Consider the following 10,643-nt stretch of genomic DNA (forward strand, 5'->3'; position numbering starts at 1 on the left):
AAGAGAAGGACAAGTGTCTGCAATTCCCGAACCTGAGGCTTGGCATAACCGGAGGCGGGACGCCCTCCTCCTTGCAGCAGGCTCGGTATAACCTGAGGCTCGGTATAACCGGAGGAGGAGGGGCCCTCTTTCCGCGAATCAGACTCTGTGCCGGTCACGTGACGTCGACGGAAGCAAGATCCCTCCCACGATTGTAGAGAGCTTACTTAAGGGACTCCGAAATGTACTTTTTTAGATCACTTCATTCTCTTCTCATCATCTTTCATCAACCTTTGAATAAACCGTGCAAGTTTCGCACTAGAAATCGTCTTGTCCTTGCCCGTTCGCCATGGTCTACCGGATGCCTGCAACCCGCCAACAACGCCACGCCACCCAATAGTAACGTCGGTCGAGCTTCGATAGGCAGGCGTCGCTACAACTCGGCAGCAGTACGATACGCTACCCTGGAGAACGCAACACCGGCTACGGAAACACAACAAACAAACAAACAAACAAACAAACAAACAAACAAACAAACAGACAGACAGACGGACGGACAGAAAGACAGAGAGAGAGAGAGAACATTATTGAGGTCCTGAGAAGCGCTGCCCTTAGAGCAGCACCGCGGGCCGCTCCCACAACGTAAAAAAAATTCTTCGGGTGGTTGGCTTGCGTTTCATTGCAAAAGGTGTGGGCGCACGCCCATCTCTGACAAGAGTAGCGTTGGGGGCTTAGCCAGAGGAAAGCTGGCTCTTGCGTTAATCGAAGCCGTCCATACTCAAACGTTACCAGACAGGTGCGTGAGCACCGCTTCAGTGTCACTAGAGAAAGAGAGAAAGAGAAACTTTATTTGCCAGAAATCTAGGAACTCAGGGCGGGCCCTCTAGTCCGGGGCTGTTGGCTTTCCCGAAGCTCTGATGAGCCGTTACGCTAGCTACTTCTACCGGTCAGGATCCGGGTTGAGCAGGATGGCCTCCCATTGCGCCATGTTTCTGCTAGTGTCTAATTCTTTTTAGTGAGGGATCATCTGTGCAGAACGAAATGTTGTGTAGTAGGTCTCCTTTGCGTTTACAATTTGGAAAATTAGGGGTATGGTAGAGAGTGGGGTAGAATTTCTGTAAGAAAGATGGAACCATCAGTGCACTCTACGTAGCATGACGCCCTGTAATCGCGCGAGAAGGGGATGCGGGAGAGGCAGTTTGCGGCGCTCAAGCCTTGCTTCCTATATGATGTCATGACATATAGTTGGTGCCCATTGTGGGGTGGATGAGTCATTGGCCTCCGTGCCTAAGGGGTGGGCTGCAGGGGGGGGGGGGGGAAGCCCGGTAAAGTGATTTGCGGGCCAGCGCATGTGCTGCAGCATTTCCCCCGGCCAGTCCCTGATGGCCTGGGAAACAGATGATCCTCATCTTCTTGGGGGAGGGGGACTTCCATAAAGGGCCTGTTTACATATTGGACCACGCATGTAGTTCCGACAGGTCTCCTCTCCTGTGAGTCAGTGAGGATGTGGGCTTGGGAGTTGGTAGAGATAGCAAGGGCGTTGGCTACCTCTTCTGCCATGGTGACTTCTGCGACTGTGATTGAGGTTGTTACTATCCCCTGGCCGTTAGGAGTGCAAACTGCAGCTGTGAAGACGTCCCGACGTGTTCCTGCTGCATCAACATAGAGGGATCATCAGGGTCACTATCTCCGCTGGCACTGGCTTATTTAAGTATTCATGTTATTAGATTCGTCGGACGGTCCTACCGCTGTCGACCAGATGTAGGAGTCGTCGGACTATCTCGCCGCTGCCACCATTTGAAGGAGATGAAGGTCGTAGACAGGAACTCGGTGAACAGGATTTATTTACATATTAACAGATTAAGCAAAATACATTGGCAGACTAGCGCGACTCCCATATGGAGCCCGCAAAACTAACATACAGCAAACAGTTTACGAGCACACAGCTCACTAGTACATTTCTAGTATGACAGAGCAGTCAGCTCCCGACAATGATCACGACACGAGCACACCCTAGCAGCCGGCAAACGCTGCTTATAAGCTCTCCGCTTGACGTCATAGTTCGACGTCATCGTTCGGACGAGGACGGAGCAGGAATGGAGGGTGAGGTGTGCCGACTTGGAGGATGGGGTATGTCGGAGCAGGAATGGTCGGGAAGGTTCGTCCAAGCATTGTAAACTTGCCGCCGCCCCGCACTAAGGCTTCGGAGTCAACGACCGAGGGGAGTCGTTCCGCAGTATCGTTTACGCCCACACACACGCAAACACACAGGTGCGAACCCATACACACAAAGGCTCCGGAGTCGACGACCGAGGGCTTCGTAGAACTGTGCTCCGTCTGGTGTGGCGCAGCGGAGTGCCACATTCCTGAACTGACTGCGCGCCACGTGGCTGCCGGTCATCCGCAGTTCTCGGTACTGTCCAGCTTTCAGTGCCGACGTCAGAGGGCCTCGTAGAACTGCTTTGTCCCGGGTGGTGCGGCCAAGTACCAATTTCCGGAGTTGATCACGCGCCTCGTGGCTGCCAGCCGTTCGCAGCTCTCGGAAGGGCGCACCGACTGGTGGGCTTGGAACACGTGCAGCGGGCTGAAAGCTGGCACGTTGCCACCCCGTATGGCCATTCTTAACAATGAATAAGCGCGCCATCTTTCGACATGATGTCATGCCGCAGTTGACATGCGTAAGAGATATATAAAACAATGCGAGTTTCTCGAAATACGCATTTGGGAGTAGCGCTATGCACGTGTTGTCGTTCTTCCGTCCATACTTGATTTTTTAGCTCTATTTGGTATTTCCAGGGTTCTTTAATACCTGTGAAAAGTATTGAAGAATCCTGGTATCTCTATTGCGGTTGGGTATTTCATTTCGCTCACCATAATATCGAAACAAGAAAAAAATGTGACTGAGCACGTCTGAAGCGTGTCCCCATATGTATCCCCCCCTGCCCCCCCCCCCCCCAAAAAAAAAAGCGATCTAGACTTGAACCCCTGCTTTGAACGCATCTACTACGGCAGCAATCGCCAAAACACCGGGCAACGCCATCATCTCAAGAGCAACGCCTTTTTCGGGACGCGTACAATGCCGCCTTTGAAAGTATTGCCTTCTAAGTATAATGATAATTATTTTTAGTGCGATTACTCTTTTGCCTATTACTTTAGGCTCTTCGAATCCGTCCGTCCGTTCTAGCCGACCCAGTGGTCGAAGTTAGCCTACTGGCTTGGACCACTGTATGTGTTCGTGGTCTTGATGCCGTCGTAGTCGTTTCGCCGTTGTCGTTACAGCTTCGTCATCCGACTCTCGTCATGCCGTTCCAGTCAGGCCATCGCCGTCGTACAATCGTCGCGCATTCGTTGTCACACCGTCGCCGTGATGCCGTCGCGGTCGTTTCATCGCTGTCATTCCAGCTTCGTCATCTGTGGTTGTCGTCATACCGTCTTCGTTACGTCATCGTCGTCGTGCCGTCTTCGGAATACGGTCGTCGTCGCGCCTTTGTAGTCGTACACTCGTCGTCATCCCACTGTCCTCATGGCGTTACCGTTACGCTGTCGTCGTATAACCATCGTCGCCACTTCAGGAATATCGTTCTGATTGCCGTTATGATGTCGTCGTCGTACCGTACTCGTCGTTCCATCGATGTCATTGTTTCTTCGTCATTCCACCGTCCTCAATGAGTCATCGTCATACAGTCGTCATCTTGCCGTCATGCTCACGGCCGACCTTGGCAAGCGGCTGCCATAGCAAAGTGGGCCGGTATCGGTAGCCGTGTTATGTCGCATATTAGAGCCGAAGCAACGGAAGTCTCAGAATGACCACTACGGTTGATAAATTAAACGTTTCTTCAGCAATATGGTGTGGCTCTGCATTTCTTGAGTGCTAATAGCATTACTGTCGACAGCCATCGTGAGATGGGTTCTGCCGGAATTCCTTCTTGGTTTATTATTGTGATGGCAATTATTAGGACACTCCAGGCGCATTTCCGCGATCAGCGTGGCAGTCGGCGTCGCCGTGGTGTTCCGTATAAAGTCCTAGCGCGATAACATCGTCGCCGCGCGCCGTGTATGCGGCATGTGCGAGTGAAAGCGTGCGAAGGTGAGTCGACCATGGCGTCCCAATCTCGCAAGCGCAAGGGAGGAAGGAGGGAGGGGTACGCGCCGTCTTCCATCGCGCGCAGGACACCGGGGAGAGGAGAGGGAGGGGGCGCTCTACGCTGGCGGCTTCTGCGTATGGCGCTGCCGCTGTCTTGAAAGCGATCTGCGATGGGGACAGAGTGCGCCCACTGTTCTCGCCGCTTAGTCCGCGTTGAAGCGAAAGGCAGCACGAAGGTCAGTTCGCCCGCTGCTGCTGCCTCACTTCTTCATTTCAACGTTTTCACAGCGAGTGTGTGTGGTCATGGAGTGCGATGTGTTCACATATGCTTGTGCGCGCGTGACACTATGCTTGTTCATTTAGTTAGTAAGCGAATGTTCACAAGTTTATACGGCTGATAAAACTACTATTATTACTGCGTATAGTTGTCTAGTAATTTACTATCGCAATCGATGCTTTGCCTTGCGGGCGAAACTGCGACTTATTAGAGCGGAGCTCTTAGGCACCCGTTCTTGCGTTGAGCGTCGGCGTAACCGAGCGAACGAGCTCAGCCAAGGATGAAAGACAGCGATAGCGAAGAGAGCGCGTGGCAGAAAGTGGAGGAGGAAAGTGCAGCGGAAGCATGAGGAGAAAAGCGGAGGAGGAGAGTGTGATGAAAGAGTGAGCAGGAAAGTGGAGTGCTGCACGAGACGTCCTCTACGGTGGCGACGTTGCATACGGCGAGCGCGGCCACCGACCACCATATATGGGAACAGCGCAGGCGTGGCCCTCGGACCCACTGCGCTACTTGCCCACTGCCCCACTGCGTTACTTCACCTGCGTCACCGCCGGTAGAGAATGCGCTTCGCGCGAGCGACGCGTTCCCGTGTTCACGCTTTCCTTCAGAACAATGAGTGCCGCTACCGGTGGAGGAGGAGGAAGAAGTAAACTTTATTGCTCTATAAAGAGTAATTCAGCGGTCGGGCCGGATGTCTTCATCTTCTATTGGTTGATGACGATCTCCGGCCTGCATGCTTGGCGCCCCTATTCCAGGGCACCATTGAGCGTGGCTGCTCGTCGGGCAGCCACGCAAGCTCAGCGTGGCTCAGCGCAACCGCCGAGGGGACCCTGCGTTCAGAATCACATTCTTTGCCACAATATGTCGCGAATTCAAAACACCTAAATAGCCGCGCTCAAAATTCGCATTAGGTAGTATCGTAATCGTCGGTGAATTTCTTTTTATTGGACACAACCAATTTACAGAGACGCCAAGCTTCTTCTCGTGCATGTTCGCCAGAATTAGACGCCTTGAGATCACTATCTAACAAAACACATAACATCAAAATAATGGAACAGTCAGATATCCAAAGGGGCAAGTTCATTGTCTAAAATGCCAACGGTGGCTGGTTCACGACCACACTTCCGCTTTCTTTGTATACAGTGCCTCCATTAATTAGCTTGCTATGACATATTTGTGGCGGAACATTACTTTTGTTCGATCTAACTGCACTTGCCACGTGTAGCTCTTACAATGCTCGGCCACATGCAAGTGGTTGTCCGATTTCGTGTCTATCATTCGTTTTGGTTGCTTGCGCTGTAGTAATTATGAATTACTACAAACTGGCCCAATTCACCGTTCTCTTAAGCATAAGTAGCTTTGGCCCAGGGAGAAGCTTTCTTTTACACGTTACTTAACAGGCCCCTCTGAAACGTCATTCAGTTTCAATTTCTGTTTCAATTTTAGTTTCGTAAATCTGAACTATACATTTCGAAGATGACATATACACAAAAGGAGGCCTCATAGTCAAAAGACTGAACGCGAGACCTCCTGTTATGCGCACATCTAAGAAAAATAAATATACAATGAACAGCATCAGGTTATTTAGAACAGCGATTATACAATGTAGAAAAACTTTCAGTGAATACAACACAACATGGCAAACAAACAGAATAATAAAAAACAGATTATCTACTTTACAAATTAAACGTACAGTAAACAAAACATGGTAAATAAATAGAGTCATGAAAGTTTAACTATCCATTCAACAGATACAAAGGCAAATGGTAAACACCGTTGCAACTTCCTACAGGTCAAAGCAGCGGGGGACACCGTGCACGGACTGAGCAGCGAGGCGCAGTCCATCCGCCTTGGTTGTATTTTTTAATTTTTTATTGTTCTCTTATATTTCCTGTCCTTACTCCATCCCCTGTGCAGAGTAGCCAACCGGACACTCAATCTGTCTAACGTCTCCGCCTCCCAACTTCTTGTTTTCCCTCACTCCTTCTTCCTTCGTTTCATGTCATCGTCATTCTTCCTCCGTTTTCACCCTGTCGGTGCCACTGTGTTGTCATATTGTCATCATCACGCCGCCATCTTCCAGCCGTCATCATTGCGCCGGCGTCACAAGGTCGCCGTCGTTTTGCCATAGTTATTCAATTGTCGTCATGCCTTCGTCATAATTCCATCGTCGTCATTGTGTCGTCGCGTCGTTGCAGAATGGCACAACAGCGCACGACGACGGTATGAAGATGGTGTGTAAGGACGACTGCGCAGTAGTGCTCAACGGCGATCATGGTTGACGCCGTGATGCTTCCACAGCAGCTTGTGTGGGAGCCGTCACTAAGAGTTGGCTTTAAAATGTAATTATTGACGTTATCATGACATTCACCTTGCGTATACATAACTGCAATATGAATGACGTCTTTGCTAGCTTTTTTTTTTGGGGAGGGGGGGCAGTAATACGTAATTGTTGCTTCTCCGGTCGCATTTTAATTACCAACTCCATGTTGGAGGTCATCTAGGAGATTGTACGGCCACGGGAGTGAAAGCTGGTGGCGCCCCGAAGCGACCGTATAACCATGGAGTCGGTGATAACGCGAAGGCGGCGTCGGGTGTTGAATCGCCATAAGAACTGCTTACTGAAGCTTAGTACTAGTGAAGAGTGTGCGACGTCGCTTATACAGCTTCGCTTTTACGTATCTGATGTTGTCATTGGCATACATCTGCAATATATGCTTGTGTAATCATTTTTGCGTTCTGGAGCTTCGCACTATCCTGATTCACCAACTACCGTAGCGCAAACACGGTTGAATGCCAGCACGTGCGAAACTCGGACCTTTTAGCTTATTTACAAGCAGGTTAAAATATTATATACCACACACGGGAAGGAATATTGTGTGGAAACGACATTGCGTAACCAGGAAGACGCTGTTCAATGCTCCACTGTCAATGGATGGATCGATGGGTGGAAAAACTTTACTGAGGTCCATTAGAACGTGCACTAGCACGTAGCGGGCCGCTCCCAGGTCGGGACAGAAAGGCCTATAGCCTCTCCGCCACGTCGCGGGCCCGTTGGACTGCCCTTACTTTGGCTTCCAAATCTGAACTGCGTAGGAGCCTCGCACTTGGACGACGTAACGTCTTCGTCGTCCCTAACGCGGGGCACCGCCAGACCATGTGTTCTAAGTTGACGAAGTCTGAGCAAAGCACGCAAGTGTTTGGCGATTGAAGTTCGCGTAGATCCTTTGTAAGAGTGCGGGGCTAAGGTATGCCCCGACTTGCAAGAGTCTGAATGTCAGTGCCTGAGGCCTGTTCGGTTTACTGTGCGGCGACGGATACTTCCGCCTCCCCAGATAAAAGTGCTTTGTGAGTTGGTTCTACGAGGCAGGGGGACCCCTATTGTCCGGAACCTCAGCGTCGCCCCAACCGGTGTCTACGTGATCGACGGCTCCTCGTGGAGCTCTTTGGGCCGACTCACTAAGATTAGACTGGGCGCCCTTGATCTGACCCATGTGTGCGGGGAACCAGGCGAGCTTGTGTTGATTTCCTTGTGTCGTAAGATGCGTAAGGGACGAACGGGTTCTACTGTCAATGGAGCCAAATGTTGATTGACTACTAGTATACGATATCTTGAAAAGCACCCGGACTTGCTCTGGCTTGTCTGCAAACTTCGCCTTCGTATCTAATTTGCATTGTGAACAACATTAAATTAAAAATTTTACAGAAAGCAATTTTCAAGATTTCTTCATGTCCTTTAAAATACCAACTCCACAAGCAATGCAAATATCTTTGAAACTATGTTGTCACGGCTCAACCAAGAGTGGTGCCATTCAGAAGAAGACGATTTGAATTGTAGAAATAATCCTATGTTTCGGTGTGTCGGGGACGCCAGGTGGCGCCGAGGAGTGCAGACGTGTTCGCATCGGCTCTGTCAATAATCTTGCCTAGTAGCGGTCAAAATCATGTGACCACCACGGAATTCGCAGGATTTGTGTAGGAAGACACCAGGAACACGCTGATACCCCCTTTTTTGACAAGTGGACCCGGTTTCTTCCAAGGAGATAAGACCACCGCCCGAGCATGCCGGCCCGCCACGCTAAGCCTAACGGCGTAGCGGAGCGCGGACCCCCGGCAGTCAGCTCCCGGCCCAAGCGTAGCGCCGCCACGGCCCAACTTCCAACGGACAACGACCCGGAAATAGCCCAGGACACCATGGACACGGATGACCAAGCCATCGAAACCCAAGCGGGATCTGCGGCCGACGCTGAAGAGGACTTCCTCTCGCCTGACGAGGTGACACAGGGGGAATCAACCAGCGACGCCGACGAAAACGAGGAGAAAGACACAGCAAGGGAAGACGACGAAGCCAAGAACGGTCAGTGGCAACTTGCACTATCTTTGCGAGAACGAAAAGGTTTAAGAAAACAATTGCGAGCAGCCACTGATGACAGCGGAGCTCGAGGCGACGGTGAGGGCAACAGCAGCTGCATTGCCAGGGCGCCTGCAGGAGAGCGAGCTAAACGCGGCGTAGCGTCTATAAGAGCCCGACGGCGAACGCGCGCGGCGCCGCTGCCCAGAAATGACATGAAAATTATCATGCGTCCCAAGCCAGGGCTGGTTGTAAAAGAACTTAAAATCTACGAAGTTGCGCGAGCGATAGAACGTGCAAGCGGCGACCCGGAGACCTGCAGGAGCGATAAATTTCTGCTTCGCCTCCGCAACGGGTCAAACATAATCATTGTAAGTACCCCATACGAACAAGTGGCGGAGAAGATCGTGAAGATCAAAACGCTGGAGCTCAATGGCACTAAACATCCGATGAACACCTACATAACCACCCCTGAAGGGTACCTTAAAGGAGTGGTACACGGACTGGAACGCGAAACTCCAGAAGAGGAACTTTTAAGCCATCTCCGAGTGCGCACTCAAGGAGTGACAATCGTCCAAGCCCGGATGCTCGGCAAGTCTGAAACCGCAGTGATAACGTTTGATGGACCGATAGTGCCACGCTTCGTCTACTATTACGGTGGCGAAATGCCATGTGTGCCTTATCAGCCCACGCGACAATACTGCAAACTGTGCAAAAGCAAGGGACATAGAACGGACGATTGTCCAACGCCCACGGCAAAGGCGTGCAGCAATTGTTGGCTAAGGGACCCTCCTGAGGACCACACCTGTGATCCAGAGTGTGCCCTGTGCGGGGGGGCTCATCCCACGGCGTCATCGGAGTGCACCAAGAAACTCAAACGGGTCCCCCAAAGGGGCAGGCCACCACTGTCGCAACAGCTACGCCGACCACAAGCCAACGGAATCCTCAAGAGACGCTGGTTCAGCACGGACCGTGAGGACTCTGCATCACCAGATGGGGCCCGTTCCAGGTCCCGATCCAGTTCCCGGTCCAGGTCCAGCTCCCGAGACCGCTCCAACTCCAGGGACAGTGGCCAAGAGAGGGGCCAAACAACAAAACAACAGCAGAAGAGCAAGAAGACGCTGAACAAGGAAGGCAAAAACAAGGTGAGCTGGGCAGCAATCGCCTCCCAACCCCCACACCAAACAACACAACTCACACGCCTAGAACACGAACTAGAGCTAATGCGAGTGCGAATAGGAGACCTAGAAAGAGAAAATAGGCAATTGAAAAAGCAACAAATGCAGCAACCACAACGAGAGCCTAAACCAGTCCAGACAGGACAGAAAGGACAGAAACTACCGAATTTAGAAGGCGACACCGTAATTAGCTTGTCGATATTGAAAGAAACCATAAAAGAAGTTATACCCACAATCATAGAGCAGGTGATGGTTCAGGTAGATCGAAAACTAGAAGCTCTGGACAAGAAAATCCAGGCACAACAAATAGAATTTACGAAAGCATTGAGAAAACATGCCACAGGCAGCAGCATAAGAGAAAAAGCAGAGAAAGTATACAACAGGCCAGGCTTGTCGGCCATGACCCAGGCGACACACAATGCCTAAACATCAAAAGCACGCTTCCGAAGAGTGCGAAATATGGCAGTGGAACTGCCGCGGGTTCCGGCGTAAAATGGGACAACTGTCGCAGCTGGTGACGACACAAAAAAGATCACCAGCTATCATTGCATTGCAAGAAGCCGGAACAAACCCAAAATTACAGGGATACGAAACCTTCAATACCGAAGGTGAAAACTGGAAGGTCGCAACATTGGTGGACAAGAAAGTAACGGCGATATGTCACAAATCCATAGAAGGAACGGACATTCCGCATATAATAACAGAAATCACATATAAAGGCACCAGAGGAAAGAGCGCCTTCATAATTAATGTCTACAGCCCGCCGAGTCAGAA

Source organism: Dermacentor andersoni, chromosome 3 (assembly GCF_023375885.2).
Source record: "Dermacentor andersoni chromosome 3, qqDerAnde1_hic_scaffold, whole genome shotgun sequence".
In the NCBI taxonomy this organism is placed as follows: Eukaryota; Metazoa; Arthropoda; class Arachnida; order Ixodida; family Ixodidae; genus Dermacentor; species Dermacentor andersoni.